The sequence below is a fragment of the Mesoplodon densirostris genome, chromosome 4 (assembly GCF_025265405.1).
Source record: "Mesoplodon densirostris isolate mMesDen1 chromosome 4, mMesDen1 primary haplotype, whole genome shotgun sequence".
Classification (NCBI taxonomy): Eukaryota; Metazoa; Chordata; class Mammalia; order Artiodactyla; family Ziphiidae; genus Mesoplodon; species Mesoplodon densirostris.
In genome coordinates this window covers 114,973,058-114,992,748 of record NC_082664.1, presented here as the reverse complement: position 1 = coordinate 114,992,748, position 19,691 = coordinate 114,973,058, and the positions used below count along the sequence as shown (strand labels likewise).

The window sequence follows — 19,691 nt, the reverse complement described above, 5'->3', positions numbered from 1 at the left end:
GTTCATATTTTCTATTTCCTCCTGGTTCAGTCTTGGAAGGTTATACCTTTCCAAGAATTTGTCCATGTCTTCCTGGTTGTCTATTTAATTGGCATAGAGTTGCTTGTAGGAGTCTCTGCGTCTCACCGTATTTCTGTGGTGTCTGCTGTACTTTTCCTTTTTGATTTCCAATTTTATTGATTTGAGTCCTCTCCCTCTGTTTCTTGATGAGTCTAGCTAATTGTTTATCAATTTTGTTTTATCTTCTCAAAGAACCAGCTTTTAGTTTTGTTGATTATTGCTATTTTTTCTTTTTTCTATTTGACACATTTCTACTCTAATCTTTATGATTTCTTTCCTTCTACTAACTTTGGGTTTTGTTTCTTCTTCTTTTTCTAATTCCTTTAGGTGTAAGGTTAGATTGTTTACTTGAATTTTTCTTGTTTCTTGTGGTAGGCTTGTATTGCTATAAACTTCCCTCTTTGAACTGCTTTTGTTGTATCTCATAGGTTTTGGATTGTCATGTTTTAGTTGTAATTTGTCTCCAGTTATTTTTTGATTTCCTCTTTGATTTCTTCAGTGATCTCTTTGTTGTTTAGTAATGTATTGTTTAGCCTCCATTTTTTTGTGTTTTTAACGTTTCCTTCCCAGTAACTGAGTTCTAATCTCATAACGTTATGGTCAGAAAAGATGCTTGATATTATTTCAATTTTCTTAAACTTACTGAGGCTTGATTTGTGACCCAAGATGTGATCTATCCCGCAGAATGTTTCATGTGCATGTTCCATAATCCCTTTCAGAAGAAAGTGTAATCTGCTGTTTTTGGATAAAATGTCCTATAAATATCAATTACATCTATCTGGTCTATTTTGTCATTTAAAGCTTGTGTTTCCTTATTAATTTTCTGTTTGGATGATCTGTCCATTGGTGTAAGTGAGGAGTTAAAGTCCCCCACTATTATTGTGTTGCTGTCAATTTCCTCTTTTATAGCTGTTAGCAGTTGCTTTATGTATTGAAGTGCTCCTATATTGGGTGCACATATATTTATAATAGTTATATCTTCTTCTTGGATTGATCCCTTGATCATTATGTCATGTCTTTCAGTTTCTCTTGTAGCATTCTTTATTTTAAAGCCCATTTTATCTGCTATGAGTATTGTTACTCCAGATTTCTTTTGATTTCCATTTTCATGGAATATCTTTTTCCACCCCCTCACTTTAAGTCTGTGTGTGTCCCTAGGTCTGAAGTGGGTGTCTTGTAGACAGCATATATATGGGTCTTGTTTTTGTATTCATTCATCAAGCCTGTGTGTTTTGTTTGGAGCTTTTAATCCACTCATGTTTAAGGTAATTATCAATATGTATGTTCCTATTACCATTTTCTTAATTGTTTGTGTTTGTTTTTGTAGGTCCTTTTCTTCTCTTGTGTTTCCCATTTAGAGAAGTTCCTTTTGCATTTGTTGTAGAGCTGCTTTGGTGGTGCTGAATTGTCTTAGCTTTTGCTTGTCTGTAAAGCTTTTGATTTCTCCATCAAATCTGAATGAGATCCTTGCCATGTAGAGTAACCTTGGTTGTAGGTTCTTCCCTTTCATCACTTTAAGTATATCATACCACTCCTCTCTGGCTTGTAGAGTTTCTGCTGAGGAGTCAGCTATTAACCTTATGGAATTTCCCTTGTATGTTATTTATTGCTTTTCTCTTGTTGCTTTCAATAGTTTTTCTTTGTCTTTAATTTTTGTCAATTTGATTACTATGTGTCTCAGCATGTTTCTCCTTGGGGTTATCCTGCCTGGGACTCTCTGAGCTTCCTGAACCTGGGTGGCTGTCATTTCCTGTCTTAGGGAAGTTTTTGACTATAATCTCTTCACATATTTTCTCAGATACTTTCTCTCTCTCTTCTTCTTCTGGGACACGTATAATGCAAATCATTTTGCATTTAATGTTGTCCCAGAGGTCTCTTAGGCTGTCTTCATTTCTTTTCATTCATTTTTCTTTATTCTGTTCTGCAGCAGTGAATTCCACTATTTTGTCTTCCAGGTCATTTATCCGTTTTTCTGCCTCAGTTATTCTGCTGTTGATTCCTGCTACTGTATTTTTCATTTCAGTTATTTTATTATTCATCTCTGTTTGTTTGTTCTTTAATTCTTCTAGGTCTTTGTTAAACATTTCTTCCATCTTCTCCATCTTTGCCTCCATTCTTTTCCCGAGGTCCTGGATCATCTTCACTATCATTCTGAATTCTTTTCCTGGAAGGTTTCATATCTCCACTTCATTTAGTTGTTTTTCTGAGGTTTTATCTTGTTCCTTCATCTGGTACATAGCCCTTTGCCTTTTCATCCTTTTTTTAATTTTAAAATTTTTTTTTATTAGTTTCTGCTTTATAACAAAGTGAATCAGTCATACATATACATCTGTTCCCACATCCCTTCCCTCATGCATCTCCCTCCCTCCCACCCTCCCCATCCCACCCCTCCAGGCGGTCACAAAGCACCGAGCTGATCTCCCTGTGCTCTGCGGCTGCTTCCCACTATCTAACTACCTTACGTTTGGTAGTGTATATATGTCCATGCCTCTCTTTCGCTTTGTCACAGCTTACCCTTCCCCCTCCCCATATCCTCAAGACCTTCTCAAGTAGGTCTGTGTCTCTATTTCCGTTTTACCCCTAGGTTCTTCATGACATTTTTTTAAATTCCATATATATGTGTTAGCATACGGTATTTGTCTTTCTCTTTCTGACTTACTTCACTCTGTATGACAGACTCTAGGTCTATCCACCTCATTACAAATAGCTCAATTTCATTTCTTTTTATGGCTGAGTAATATTCCATTGCATATATGTGCCACATCTTCTTTATCCATTCATCGGATGATGGACACTAAGGTTGTTTCCAGCTCCGGGCTATTGTGAATAGAGCTGCAATGAACATTTTGGTACATGACTCATTTTGAATTATGGTTTTCTCAGGGTATATGCCTAGTAGTGGGATTGCTGGGTCATATGGTAGTTCTATTTTTATTTTTTTCAGGAACCTCCGTACTGTTCTCCATAGTGGCTGAACCAATTCACATTCCCACCAGCAGTGCAAGAGTGTTCCCTTTTCTCCACACCCTCTCCAGCATTTATTGTTTCTAAATTTCTTGATGATGGCCATTCTGACTGGTGTGAGATGATATCTCATTGTAGTTTTGATTTGCATTTCTCTAATGATTACTGATGTTGAGCATTCTTTCATGTGTTTGTTGGCAGTCTGTATATCTTCTTTGGAGAAATGCCTATTTAAGTCTTCTGCCCATTTTTGGATTGGGTTGTTTGTTTTTTTGCTATTGAGCTGCATGAGCTGTTTATAAATTTTGGAGATTAATCCTTTGTCCGTTGCTTCATTTGCAAATATTTTCTCCAATTCTGAGGGTTGTCTTCTGGTCTTGTTTATGGTTTCCTTTGCTGTGCAAAAGCTTTGAAGCTTCATTAGGTCGCATTTGTTTATCTTTGTTTTTATTTCCATTTCTCTAGTGGGTGGGTCCAAAAGGATCTTGCTGTGATTTATGTCATAGAGTGTTCTGAGAAGAAAAGGAAATAAAAGGAATCCAAATTGGAAAAGAAGAAGTAAAGCTGTCATTGTTTGCAGATGACATGATACTATACATAGAGAATCCTAAAGATGCTACCAGAAAACTACTAGAGCTAATCAATGAATTTGGTAAAGTAGCAGGATACAAAATTAATGCACAGAAGTCTCTGGCATTCCTGTACACTAATGATGAAAAATCTGAAAATGAAATCAAGAAAACACTCCCATTTACCACTGCAACAAAAAGAATAAAATATCTAGGAATAAACCTACCTAAGGAGACAAAAGACCTGTATGCAGAAAATTATGACACTGATGAAAGAAATTAAAGATGATGCAAATAGATGGAGAGATATACCATGCTCCTGGATTGGAAGAATCAATATTGTGAAAATGACTCTACTACCCAAAGCAATCTACAGATTCAATGCAATCCCTATCAAACAACCACTGGCATTTTCCACAGAACTAGAACGAAAAATTTCAAAATTTGTTTGGAAACACAAAAGACCCCGAATAGCCAAAGCAATCTTGAGAACGAAAAACGGAGCTGGAGGAATCAGGCTCCCTGACTTCAGACTATACTACAAAGCTACAGTAATCAAGACAGTGGTGTATTGGCACAAAAACAGAAAGATAGATCAATGGAACAGGATAGAAAGCCCAGAGATAAACCCACACACATATGCTCACCTTATCTTTGATAAAGGAGGCAGGAATGTACAGTGGAGAAAGCACAGCCTCTTCAATAAGTGATGCTGGGAAAACTGGACAGGGACATGTAAAAGTATGAGATTAGATCATTCCCTAACACCATACACAAAAATAAGCTCAAAATAGATTAAAGACTTAAATGTAAGGCCAGAAACTATCAAACTCTTAGAGGAAAACATAGGCAGAACACTCTATGACTTAAATCACAGCAAGATCCTTTTGGACCCACCTCCTAGAGAAATGGAAATAAAAGCCTTTTCATCTTGTCTATCGTTCTGTGAATGTGGTTTTTGTTCCACAGGCTGCAGGATTGCAGCTTCTGCTGTCTGCCCTCTGGTGGATGAGGTTATCTAAGAGGCTTGTGAAAGTTTCCTGTTGGGAAGGACTGGTGGTGAGTAGAGCTGGGTGTTGCTTTGTTGAGCAGAGCTCAGTAAAACTGTAATCTGCTTTTCTGATAAAAGGTGGGTCTGGGTTCCCTCCTTGTTGGTTGTTTGGCCTGAGGTGACCGAACACTGGAGCCTACCAGTCGTTGGTGGGGCTAATGGCAGACTCTCGGAGGATGCACACCAAGGAGTACTTCCAGAACTTCTGCTGCCAGTGTCCTTGTCCTCATGGTGAGCCACAGCCACCTCCCACCTCTGCAGGAGACCCTCCAACACTAGCAGGTAGGTCAGGTTCAGTCTCCTATGGGGTCACTCCTCATTCCCCTGGGTCCTGATGCACACACTATTTTGTGTGTACCCTCCAAGAGTGGAGTCTCTATTTCCTCCAGTCCTGTTGAAGTCCTGCAATCACGTCTCACTATCCTTCAAAGTCTGATTCTCTAGGAATTCCCCCTCTGGTTGCCAGACCTCCAGGTTGGGTAGCTTGACGTGGGGCTCAGAACCTTCAGCCCAGTTGGTGGGCTTCTGTGGTCTAAGTGTTCTCCAGTTTTTGAGTCACCCCCCCAGCAGTTATGGGATTTGATTTTATTGTGATTGCACCCCTCCTACTGTCTCCTTGTGGCTTCTCCTTTGTATTTGGATGTGGGGTATCTTTTTTAGTGAGTTCCAGTGTCTTCCTGGACACTGATGATTGTTCAGCAGTTAGTTGTGATTCCATGCTCTCATAAGAGGGAGTGAACACAGGTCCTTCTACTCTGCCATCTTGAACCAATCTCCAACTGGGTTGTCTTTTTATTGTTGATTTTAATAGAAATCACATTATTCAGATTTTTTGTTTTCTCATTTGCCAGTTTGGATAATTTTTGTTTTTAAGGATTTTTCCATTTCACCTGAGTTGTCAACTTAGAGTTATCAATCTACCTTTATTAACAGTTAACAATCTGCTATTTGTTAAATGGTTTTAAGTTAATGATTTCTTTTTATTAAATGGAGATTAACAAAATATTCCTTTAATATCATTTTCATGTCTGTATAATATGTAGTATTGTCTCTCTTTTATTCCTACATGTGCAATTTGTTCTCAGTCTCTCTTTTGTTTTCTTTCTTCTTTTATTAGTATTTCTAGGGGTTACCAATTTTTATACTGTTTTCAAAAATAAATGATTGACTTGTGTAATCGTCTCCATTGTTGGTCTGTTTTCTATTTCATTTATTTCAGGTCTTATTTCTATTCTATTCATTCTTCTACTTTAATTTTGATTTATTCTTTTTCTATATTGTTAACAAGCAAGTTTAGGTAATTTACTTTCAATATTTCCTCTTTTGTAATATAGGTAATTAAATCTACAAATTTATCTTTCAGCCTTACTGTAGAAACAATGTTTTTATTATCATTCATTTCAAAATATTTTACATTTTTCTTTGAATTTTTTGTTTGATTTATGGGTTATTAGGAAATATGATGTTTAATTTCCAAGCATTTGGATATCTTATACATATTTTCATAATAATAATTATTAATTTAATTCCACTGTTATCTGTGATCAAAGAATACGGCCAATATTATTTCAGTTATTTTAAATGTATTAAGACTTGCATGTAGTTTCCAACATAGGGTATATTTTGAAAAATATTTGATGTACACTTGAGAAGAAAGTGTGTTCTGCCATTCTTTGATATATGTAATTGTCACTTAGGTCAATTAGATTATGTTGTTCACATCTTCTGTATTCTTACTGTTTTTTTAAAAAATCTGTTTTATCAATTAATCAAGAAAGTGTTAGAAAGTTAGTATGTATAAATTTGTTTGTGGATTTGTCTATTTCTCCCCTTAGTTAAGGAATTTAATCTAATATATTATAAGAACTTTTATTGGAACACACATTGCATCTGTGATTATGTATTTTTGATAAACTGGCACTTTTATCCTTATGAAATGTCCCCCTTAGCTCTATAAATACCCCTTCTCTTAAAGTCTACTCTGTCTGATATTAACAGAGTCAAATTAGCTTTTACACTTAGTAAATTGGAAACCCTATTTATATGCATCTTTTAAACTTTTAATCCAGTTCATCATATTTAAGGTGATTTTTTAAGGGGGCATACGTGGGCCTCTCACTGCTGTGGCCTCTCCTGTTGTGGAGCACAGGCTCCGGACGTGCAGGCTCAGCGGCCATGGTTCACGTGCCCAGCTGCTCTGCAGCATGTGGAATCTTCCCAGACCGGGGCATGAACCCATGTCCCCTGCATCGGCAGGGAGACTCTCAACCACTGCGCCACCAGGGAAGACGTAAGGTGTGTTTTGATAAATAAGATATACTAAGTATATTAGTCAGGGTTCTCTAGAGAAACAGTCTTAACCACCAGACCACCAGGGAAGTCCCTATATTTAATTTAATTTATTGATTTATTATAAAGAATTATCTCATGTGATTATGGAGGCTGGCAAGTCCTAAGAGCTGCAGGGTCAGTCATCATGCTGGAGACCCAGAAGAGCAAATAGTTTAATTCCAGTATGAGTTTGAAGGGCTGAGAACAAGCAGAGCTAATGGTGTAATTCCAATCTGAAGGCCAGCAGGCTTGAAACCCAGTCAGAGCTGTTGTTTCAGTTCAAGTCCAAAGGGAAGCAAAAAAACAATGTCCCAGTTCAAAGGACATTAGGCTGAAATAATTCACTTTTACTTGGGGGGAGGATCAGCCTTTTTGCTCTATTCAGTCATTCAACTGATTAGGTGAGGCCCATCCACATTATGGAGGATAATATGCCTTACTCAGTCTACTGATTTAAATGCTAATCTTATCTAAAACAGCTTCACAGAAACACCCAGAATAATGTTTGACCAAGTCTGGCCACCATGTGCCCCAGTCAAGTTCACACATAAAATTAACAGTCACACTTAAGTGGTGATTTATTAATCATTTCTGCTCATTTCTTCCTTTTTCATGAAATAGTCAATTAACATTTAATGTAATTAATGATAGAGTAGGATATAAGTTGACTATTGATATTTGTTTTCTATGTATGCCACCTATTTTTTTGTTTCCCAGTTAGGATTAATCAAATATTTTAGTATTAAATTTTATCTTCTGTATGTTTTTTTTTGTTTGTTTTTTTTTTTTTGCTGTACATGGACCTCTCACTGCTGTGGCCTCTCCCGTTGCAAAGCACAGGCTCTGGATGTGCAAGTTCAGCGGCCATGGCTCAAGGGACTAGCCACTCCACAGCATGTGGGATCTTCCCAGACCAGGACACGAACCTGTGTCCCCTGCATCGGCAGTCAGACTCTCAACCACTGCACCACCAGGGAAGCCCTTCTGTATGGTTTTTAATTTATACCTCCTTCATTTTCTTATGGCTGCTCTGCAGATTACAATATGCATTTTTTTTTTTTTTTTTTTTTTTTTTTTGCGGTATGCGGGCCTCTCACTGTTGTGGCCTCTCCCATTGCAGAGCACAGGCTCCGGACGCGCAGGCTCAGCAGCCATGGCTCACAGGCCCAGCCGCTCCCTGGCATGTGGGATCTTCCTGGACTGGGGCACGAACCCGTGTCCCCTGCATCGGCAGGTGGACTCTCAACCACTGCGCCACCAGGGAAGCCCTGCATTTTTAATTTAGCACCATTTACATCAAATATCCTACCTACTTCATGAATAATATAAGAGCTTTTCAACAATGTAATTCCATTGAGACTCCTCACACCTTCTGTGTTATTCTTGCCATTTATTTTACCTCTATATATGCTACAAACCCTACAACATGTGACTATTTATTTTGCTTTTAATGGCCAGTTGTCTTTTTAAAATAATATATGATATGTACAGAAAACAGGTTGGTGGTTGCCAGAGGTCAGCATAAGAGATGGGCAGAATGGATGAAGGTGGTCAAAAATACATATATTATGTATTTTATATATATTACAATTCTTACTATGTATAAAACCATATTATCTGAATCCTGTACACATTGGAAAAGTGTACTCACTTTGCACAGGTGTTTGGTAACTGAAGTTCTGTGCAAACTGGGAACATTGTTCTGATACCACAAGTTTCAGTCAAGGCAGTACTGTGCAAATTGAGGACTGCCTATACTATATATCTGTGTGTATAATTTTAAATATATGAATATTTGTGTGTATTATATTATTATTATATATTATATTAAATGCTATATATTATACTATTGAAAACATTATTGTACATATAATATATATTACAATAGTTTTCAAAGTCCTTTTATGTTGTACATTATGTGTGTATATATATATACATATATATATGTATATACCTTCCTGCATATCAAGATTTTTTTCTAGTATTAATTCCCTTCAGCCTGAGAAAGTTTCCTTATTATTACTTATAGTAAATATTTGCAAGAAACAGATTTTCTCAGCTGTTGTCTATCTGAAAATGACTTTATTTTACCTTCATTACCTTTATTTATTTACTTTTTTTTGTCTACCTCTTACCCAATCTCTGGCAACACCAGTCTGTTTTCTGTATCTATGAGCTTGGTTTCTTTTAGAGTCCACATATAAGAGAGATCATACAATATTTGTCTTTCTCTGTCCAACTTACCTCATTTAGCATAATGCCCTCAAGGTCCATCTGTGTTGCAACAAATGGCAGGATTTTCTTTTTTTTCCTGGCTGAATAATATTCCATTATTCACACACACACACACACATGCGCAAACACCTTGTTTTATCTATACATTCATCTGTCCATGAATACTTAGTTTGTTTCATGTCTTGTCTACTGTAAACAATGCTGCAATGAACATGGAGGCACATATATATTTTCCAGAAAGTGATTTTGTCTTCTTTGAATATTTACCCAGAAGTGGAATTTCTGGATCATACAATAATTCTATTTTTAATTTTTTAATGAAACTTCATACTGTTTTCCATAGTGGCTGAATCAATTTACATTCTTACTAATAGTTCATAAAGGGTTCTTTTTTCCTTCACATTTTTGCCAACACTTCTTATCTCTTGTATTTTAATGATGGCCATTCTAACAGGTGTGAGGTGATATCTCATTGTGGTTTTGACTTGCATTTCCTTGATGATTAGTGATGCTGAGCACCTTTTCATATACCTGTTGGCCATTTGTATGTCTTCTTTGGAAAAATGTCCATTTAGTTCCTCTGACCATTTTTTTTTAACATCTTTATTGGAGTATAATTACTTTACAATGGTGTGTTAGTTTCTGCTTTATAACAACGTGAACCAGTTATACATACACATATGTTTCCATGTCTCTTCCCTCTTGCATCACTCTCCCTCCCACCCTCCCTATCCCACCCCACTAGGTGGTCACAAACCACCTAGCTGATCTCCCTGTGCTATGCGGCTGCTTCCTACTAGCTATCTATTTTACGTTTGGTAGTGTATATATGTCCATGCCACTCTCTCACTTTGTAACAGCTTACCCTTCCCCCTCCCCATATCCTCAAGTTCATGCTCTAGTAGGTCTGTGTCTTTATTCCCGTCTTACCCCTAGGTACTTCATGACCTTTTTATTTTTTTTCTTAGATTCCATATATATGTGTTAGCATATGGTATTTGTTTATCTCTTTCTGACTTACTTCACTCTGTATGACAGACTCTAGGTCCGTGGCACATATATACAATGGAATATTACTCAGCCATAAAAAGAAACGAAATTGAGTTATTTGTAGTGACCATTTTTTAATTGGATTTTTTGTCTTGCTATTGAGTTGTATGCATTCTCTATATATACTGGATGCTAACCCTTTATTAGATACACAATTTGCAAATATTTTCTCCCATTCCACAAGTATCTTTTTAATTTTATTGATGGTTTCCTTAGTTGTGCAGAAGCTTTTTAGTTTCATGTAGTTCCACTTGTTATTTTTGCTTTTGCTGCCTTTGCTTTTGGTGTCAAATCCAACCCCCAACCGTCAAAAAAAAATTGCCAAGATCAATGTCAAGGGGCTTTATTTATACTTCTAGTACTTTTATGGTTTCGGGTCTTACATTCAAGTCTTTAATATGTTTTAGTTGATTTTTGTGTATGGTGTAAAATTGTTTAATTGTTTAATTGTTTTGCATGAGCTGTCCAGTTTTTCTGACACCGTTTTTTGAAAAGACTATCCTTTCTTCATTGTATATTCTTCTCTCTCAAATTCATTCTTGAAAATTTTTTTTGCTGGATAGAGAATTATAGACAGACAATTCTCTTTTTCCTTTTAGCACTTTAAAGATGTTATTCCTCTGTCTTTTGGCAATAAGGCATTCTTATCATTGTTTTCCTGCAAGTAATATTCTTGCCAACTAAGCACTTTTAAGATTTTCTCTCTATCTTCAGTTTTCCGCAGTTTCATGATAATAGGCATAAGTGTAGATTTCTTTTGTTTATACTGATTTGGGTTTCACTGAGCTTACTGTATATGTAGGTTAATACATTTCACCATTTTTAGAAAATTCTCAGCCATTATGTCTTTTTTTTTTGCTTCCTTCTACTCCTCACTTTATTTATTTATTTTTTACATCTTTATTAGAGTATAATTGCTTTACAATGTTGTGTTAGTTTCTGCTGTATGACAAAGTTAATCATCTATATGTATACATATATCCTATATCCCCTCCCTCTTGAGCCTCCCTTCCACCTTCCCTATCCCACCCCTCTAGGTGGTCACAAAGCACTGAGCTAATCTCTCTGTGCTATGCAGCTGCTTCCCACTAGCTATCTATTTTACATTTGGTACTGTATATACGTCAATGCCATTATGATATTAAATAATTCTCTGTCTTATTCTCTCTCCTGTCATTCTGAGATTCCAATTACACATAGGTTAAATTTATTTTTACATTCATCTGTGGTTCTTGAATGCTCTTTCTCTCTCTCTACTTCAGTCTAGATACTTGTCATTAGTCCACCTTCATGTCCACTGACCCTTTCTTCTGCTGCTGTATTCAGTCTGATATTAAGCCCATTGAATGAATTACTTTTTTTGATATTGCATTTTTCTCTTATAACATTTCCACTTTTTAAAATAGTTTATCTTCTTGCTGAAATCTCTCATTTGTTAATCTCTTGTTTGTTCATATATGTTATCTACGTTTTTTATTATATACTTTAACATGTTTTTTCATAGTTATTTAAAGTCTTTCTTTACCAATTCAAACATGTAGATTATCTGAGTCTCTTCTCTTGTGTTTGTTTCCTTTCTTATCCATGGGTCACAGTTCTCTGTTTCTTCTCATGTTTCTTAATTTTTCATCATGTGTGAAACAACATTGTGTAAGAAAATTAAAGACTGAAGTAAATATGCTTTCTCCCACAGAAAGCATAATCATTCCTCTGTCAGACAACTAGTATGTGGGATTCAAATATTTAAATATGCAGTTGAATTGAATATGGGTTTTTTTTTGCAACTATACTTAGATTCAGTTCCCCGATAATGGCTTCATATATTTTGAGGATTAGATTAAGACATTCCTTTTAGCAGAGATTCAAATCTAAGACAAGTGAGATTTCAAATATCTATGTATTACACCTAGTTGCTTGTTGTATTAATATAGGAAATAAATCTCTCTTTCACTTTCTGACCACCCCCCTGCTGTCACCCTCTCCACCTGGCTGCACCCAAGTCTCCCTCTTCTTCTGACTCTCTTACAACTTTTTGGTTCACTAAGGAGTTTTCTTTACATTCTAGCTCTGATCCTGCATCTTCAAGCCTCAGGAAGTCCTTCTAATCCTTAATTCCCTACCTCAGTCTTTATTAGGCCACTATAGTGTACTCAATGAAGGTTTTGTGTGTACCTTGGAAGTAAGAGCTGTCAGTTCTCTTTCTCCGCTCATAGCTTCCTGCAGGCTACTTCCTTGCACTCATGAAAGATCTGTGTACCTTGGAAGGTCTTAGTTTTCCTGTTCCACTTCAGCATCCTCCTCCTGGTCATTATCTTTCACTCAGGGAAGGGTTCACAAGTCTGTCTCATCTCCCCTGCCCTGCTCTCAGCCATTAGTGTGATACTCACATGCAGCCAGCCAGAGCCTTGAAGGAGATTTGGCAAGTGGATGTAGAATGCTTTTAGACTCCTCAGAATTTGAATCTGTCACATCAGGCATATGTAGTCAATAATAATTTGTTAATCGTTTGCTTTCTCTTCTCAGCCATCCTTGGGGAGTTGTGCCTACTTCTGCATTAACTGCAGAGATTAAAGCACCAAAGGACCCCTTGCCATTTCTGGAATTTAATTCATTCAGGTGTCTCTGTGTCTTCAGTGTGCTGATGTGTTTTGTAATTTATCCACGTGGCTCTCATGACTAGGGTGGAACTTTTTTTTTCCAACCCAGAAGTGGAAGTGCTTTTCAACACTTTTAGCCAAAGAATATCTATAAAGCATTTAAGATTCACCATTGTGTGATGGAACTGAAGGTACTATTATTACAGCACTGCTTGAACCTGAAATTTATTTGAAATTTCATGATTTATTTTAAAAATTTCACCCAAAGTGTACATTCATCTTCATATTATGACAGGATCAAAGAATAAAGGTGCCAATCACTTGACAAAAAGTCATTAAAGTTCCATGTTTGTTTCAGTCTAAAATGGCACTTTGAATAATTTACCATGCTTTGCAATCAGCCCTGGAATTAATATTTGTGCCCTAAGTTGTGACACACTTAGCACAGCACAGAATGGGAAGTTTGTGATAAATAACACTGCCATTGCTGTCAACAGAAGGATGTACTAAGGATATTCGGGTCATGCATCTGTGAAGCAGAGAGGGGGAGCTTGAAAATACACCATGGTAAGCTGAAGGAGAATTGCTGTCTCATAGGAGATGGGATGTGGTGGTAGGAAAGTCATATTTATAATTACTAAAAAAAAAAAAAAAAAAGGAGAGGCTGGATCTAGGCATCCATCTTGAACAGGACAAGGGCCAAGTATGGAAGGAGCTCTTGAATGACAGCCTAGATTTCCTCACCACTAGGAGGACAGAGTGGGCTTGAGGAGAGTGAAGCTAGGTGGTAGGGTCTCCTTATTGGGAAAGGGAGGGGGAGTTGCCTATGGACAGGCAGGTACATCTCCTGACAGCAGGAGATTCAGTATCAGGTGAGCATGTAGAGAAAGGCGATATTGGATTCATTGGAGCTTGAGTATGTCATACAGAAGAGATAGAGAATTAAATTGAGTTGCAAGGAAGAGAATTTCACAGGAGGTACCTGCCATTCTATACCTTCGTTCTTCTTTCCCACATCTAACCTTGGTTCTCTGCTTTTCCTACTTCTCAGGCACCCATAAAATACATGATTTCCATGGCCTTTTCTTTCACAGTCCACTGTCCATTTCATTACCAAGTATAATCTTTGATTTAGGCTTAACTCTGTGTTGAAAAATCCTTTGTGGATTCTGGTCCCCATGTCCTTTGATCCTGTCAAGAGCTTCTCCTGAAAATTGAAGATCTACTCATGGAGTTTCTAGAGAAGCATCCATCTAATGGGAAGGGAGAAATGGAATCAGTCACAAGGTGGCAGAAGAGTTCAGCCCCACCCTTTACGAAGCATCTTGAGAGACCTCTATTTCTTCTTGAACTGGTGGGAGGGTTGAAGTTCTATCTGATCTGTTGGGACTTCTGAGAATGGGACCTCAGGAATGACCCCAGCTCCACTGAGCCCCTCAAGGCCAGGCTCAGAGGAAGGCCCAGTGGAGGTGCCCATGAGGACACATCTTTCACACACGTCTGAGGGAACTTCCCATTGAAAGTTGAGAAAGGAGTGGACACAGCATTTCACTTCCACATCGTCTTCTGTTTGGATTAGGAAATACTACCTACTTTCTGCTTATGTGGATGGAAAAATATTTTAAAACCAATTATGTAATGGTAAACTCATGGTATTAAAAACTGCTGGTTTTGAGAAGAATTTATAATAAACAATATTCATATTAAAAACAAAACAAACAAACAAGCAATAAAAGGAAATGAAAATGTAAAGTGGTGGCTGTGTAAAGAGACTTTCTGAATAAGCCATGCAATCTGGGCAGTGGGACAGGATCCTGGCCAGATCTCTCCCACATTCCATCTCCCTTGCCCAGTTCTATCCACATGGGCCTCCCTGGAGACCTTGGATCCAGTCCCAGCACCCAGGCCTTTGCAAGTGCCATGCCCTCTGCCCAGAATGTTCTACTGCTTCTCCAAGAAGTTCCCGTGGCTCACTCCCTCATTTCCCTGAAAACTCCCTGCTGTCTTAATCCTTTATTCTACTTTAGGATTTATCACCTGAAATTTTCTTATACTTTTTTCATTTGTATTTTCTGTCCCCCCATTAGACTAGGTGGTCCATGTAGGCAGGGATGTTGTTAGTTTCTTTTCTGTAGCCCATGTTCTCAGAACAAGGATTGACGCATCTTACATGTTCAGCTAATATTTTAATTATTGATGAATCAACAAATGAATAAGTTAAAAGAGGCATATCAAAAAGAGAATACATCAAAATGTTGAGAGTAGGTATTTTCATCTATTGCGATTATGTTCTTTTTATCTTTCAGAATTTCAGAATATATTACACATTTTTCTATATTCTTTACAGATTCTAGGACCAGACCACCTTAGGTGAAAGTCCCATTGTGGTCATTAACTAGCTCTGTAGTCAAGGTATATGAATTAATATCTATGCATCTCAGTTTCCTCATCTGTAAAATGGTGGTAAAGAAATACATACGCTCAGCTTGTTCTAAGAATTGTATATTAAGTGCTTTGTAAATATTAGTCATTATGTTAACATCATCATTACTATGTTATTGTATCATGTGAACTTTGATAATTGTACAGAAGTGTCATACTTTATCCTTTTATCCTTCTAATCTGATTTTTGTAAAAATGTTGGATTTTTGTTTTCTCACATTACAAGGCACACTGGGTAGTCAAAAGGACGGATGCCACACTTTTCTTAAGCAGTTCTAAAACCTGTTCTGTCTCTATACTATTATTATCATTCATTTATTTTAACTCTTCATTTTAAAATAATTTTAGTATCATATAGAAGTTGCAAAAATAGTATGGAAAATTCTAGTATCCCTTTCATCCATCTTCCCCCAATGATATCAACTTATACAACCAAGGTAGAATGATCAAAACTAGGAAATTAACATTGGTACAATACTATTATGTAAACTACAAACCTTATTTGGGTTTCATCAGTTCAGGAATACATTCATATTTTGAGAGTGTGTATGTATAGTTCTGTGAAATTTTATTACAGATATGGATTTGTGTAGCCATCAACCTAATCAGGATACAGAACTCTTTTATCACCACAAATAAATTCTCTCATGTTAGCCCTTTATAGTCACACCTTTCCACTAACCCTGATGACCACTTATTTGTTATTCATCACTATAATTTTGTCATTTTTAAAATGTTATAAAATTGGAGTCATACAGTATGTAACCTTTTGAGATTGGCTTTTTGCACTTAGTATAACACCCTTAGGGTCCATCCAAGTTGGTGTGTGTAAAAATATTCAGTTCCTTTTTATTGTTGAGTAGTATTTATTTATATACATATATCATGATTTATGTATTCACTGTTGAAGGACATGTGGATTGTTTCCAGTTGTGCACTATTGCAAAATCAAGTTGGTATAAGCATTAGTGTACCAGTTTTTTATGCATCTATGCAGTCACTTCTGTAGAGTAATTACCCAGGAGTGGGAAAATTAGGTCTTATGGTGAGTGTGTGTTTAGCTTCATAAGAAACTGCCAAAACATTTTGCAGAATGGCTGTATAAATTTACATTTCCACCAGCCATGTGAGAAGTTGGTGTTTTCAACAGCCTCCCTTGGATACTGACAGTATATTTTCCTTCAGTCATTCTAATTTGTGTGCAGTGGTATCTCATTGTGGCTTTAATTTACATTTCCCTAATGGCTAATGGTATTGACCGTCTCCTTATGTGCTAATTTGCCATCCAGATATCTCTTTTGGGTAAGTGTCTGTTTCTATCTCTGATGATTTTCTAATCAGATTATTTGTTTTCATAATGTTGAGTTTAGAGAGTTCTCTATATTTTCTGGATACGTATCCTTTTTTGGTTATGTGGTTCACAAATAATTTTCCCCAGTCTGTGGCTTTTTGTTTTCATTCTTTTAACAGTGTCTTTCAAAGAACAGTAGTTTTTGATCTTTATGAGCTCTAGTTTATCAGTCCTTTCTTTTGTGGATCATGCTTTCAGTGTCCTCCTCTATAACAAGGGTCATGAAGATTTCCTGCCTATCTTTTCTTCTAAAAGTTTTAGAGATTTACATTTTACATTTAGATCCTTAATTCGTTTTTTGAGTTAATCTTTGTATAAGTTGTGAGGTTTATGTTAAGGTTCATGGGGTTTTGTTGTTTGTTTTTTCATGTGGTGCCTAAGTGCTCCAGCATTATTTGTTGAAAAGGCAACAGATCCTTGTTCCACTTTTGCACCTTGTGAGAAATAAGTTGGCTGTACTTGTGATGAGTCTATTTCTGAGTTCTCTATTCTGCTCCAGTGATCCATGTGTCTATCCCTCTGCCAAATACCACACTGATGGCAGAGTCATGCACTAAGTCTTGAAATTGGGTAGACCAATTCCTCCAATTTTATTCACCTTTCACAAAATTGCTTTAGCTATTCTAGTCCCTTTACTTACCAATATAAATTTTATTATTATTATTATTTTCTTTTGGCACCTGGACAGGGACTTGAACCCTGGGTCCTCAGATTAAAACTCTGATGCTCTACCAATTGAGCTACCCAGGCACTCTCAATATGAATTTTAGAATCAGTTTGTCTATTTCTTAGGTGACCAGACTTTTAGAGAGTCAACCTGGGAATTGTCATACTAGACAAAATAAGTTATAATAACATAATATGTAATAAATAATTATACACAAGCAGTATTACTTTAATATAACATAAAAATCAGGGTTTATATCTATATTAAAATTGTATATTATTTTGTATTATTTTGGAATTGTACTTATTTGCTTCATTTACTTTTATATTACCTAACTGACATTTTTTAAACAAAATAAAAAATAGGACTACTTAATAGTGGAAGTTAGTACTAACTAATTGTTGAACTAATAAGTAATACCTGTGAGAAAATATAACAAGATTTTATGTTTCTGCCTTCTGATACAGCAATTTATTTTAACTCTTGATTTCATATTTGAATATTGTAGGCTATAGTTTAGTTTTTCTTAAGATGCATACATGTAAGAAATTTAGGGGAATATAAATTCAAAAGGGTATAGGATATTAATACATTTAACTTTAAAATAACAATGACATAATTCTTTCTGTCCCATGATACATGGGTTATTTTTTCTCCTTCTGTTTCCTTTTCCAATAACATTTGTCTACAAAGCCTGTAGCGTTTGTGATAAGTCGTGTTTTTCATGCAGTGATAAGAGGAGCACAAACATATGGTTTCCTTTGACTTGCAGCTCTGCCCTCAGCCAGTCCACCTATACTGATTCCTTGCGTAAGTCCAATGTGATGACATGAAACTAAATGTTTTCTCAGCAAACACTTCTTAGCCTAGGATACTTAGGATTTTACTTATCAACAACAGTAGATTTTTAGATTTATAGGAATTAATTTCCAGCTTTCCAAAATGTCTTCTTTCAAAACAAATGTTTGAAACACAATGTACTTTGAATCTACAGGCTTATTTTGATAGACTAGCTGTGTGTCACCCATTTTTAAATCTTATTTTTTTATTTTTATTGGAGTATAATTGTTTTACAATGTTGTGTTAGTTTCTGCTGTACAACGAAGTGAATCAGCTATACGTATACATATATCTCCTCCATCTTGGACCTCCCTCCAACACACCCCCTCATCCCACCTATCTAGGTCATCACAGAGCACCGAGCTGGGCTCCCTGTGCTATATGGAAGGTTCCCACTAGCTATGTATTTTACACATGGTAGTGTGTATATGTCAATCCTAATCTTCCATTTCCTCCCACTCTCCCCTTTCCCCCCACCATGCCTACTCTTCCGTTAACTACATCTTCATCTCTATTCCTGCCCTGCAAATAGGTTCATCTGTATTTTTCTAGATTCCACACGTATGTGTTATATATATATATATATATATATATATATATATATATATATATATATATATATATATATATATATGATATTTGTTTTTCCCTTTCTAACTTACTTCAGTCTTTATGACAGTCTTTATGACAGACTCTAGGTCCACCCACATCACTACAAATGACCAATTTTGTTCTTTTTTATGGCTAATATTCCACTGTATGTATGTACCACATCTTCTTTATCCATTCATCTGCTGATGGACACTTAGGTTGCTCCCATGTCCTGACTATTGTGAACAGTGCTGCAGTGAACATTGGGGTACATGTGTCTTTTTGAATTATGGTTTTCTCAGGGTATATGCCCAGTAGTGGGATTGCTGGGTCATATGTTAATTCGAGTTTTAGAGTTTTAAGGAACCTCCATTCTGTTCTCCATAGTGGCTGTATCAATTTACATTCCCACCAACAGTGCAAGAGGGTTCGCTTTTTTGCATACCCTTTCCAGCATTTATTGTTTGTAGATTTTTTGATGATGGCAATTCTGAAGAGTGTGATACCTCATTGTAGTTTTATGGGGTTCTTTCTTAAAGTATTTTATTGAATTATAGTTGATTTACAGTGCTGTGTTAATCTCTGCTGCACAGCAAATCAACTCAGCCATGCATACACATACATTCTTTTTCATATTCTTCTCCATGATGGTTTATCACAGGTTATTGAATATAGTTCCCTATGCTATACAGTAGGAGCCCATGGTTTATCCATCCTATACAAAATAGTTTGCATCTTCCAATCCCAAACTCCTAATCCATCCCTTCTACTCTTCTTCCGCGCTGACAACCACAGGTGTGTTCTCTACCTCTGTTATTCTGTTTCTGGCTCACAGATAAGTTCATTTGTGTTGTATTTTATTTTTTTTTATTTTTTATTTATTTATTTTTTTGCAGTACGCGGGCCTCTTACTACTGTGGCCTCTCCCGTTGTGGAGCACAGG

The 19,691-nt window shown here is 36.4% G+C and overlaps 1 non-coding gene across 1 annotated transcript; it reads right to left on the bottom strand.

Annotated features, from left to right (window-relative positions):
- Nucleotides 1–17,327: 17,327 nt before the first annotated feature.
- On the bottom strand, nucleotides 17,328–17,400 carry TRNAK-UUU (transfer RNA lysine (anticodon UUU)). Its single transcript has one exon. It is a non-coding gene; the product is annotated as a tRNA-Lys (tRNA).
- Between the last annotated feature and the right edge of the window lie 2,291 nt (nucleotides 17,401–19,691).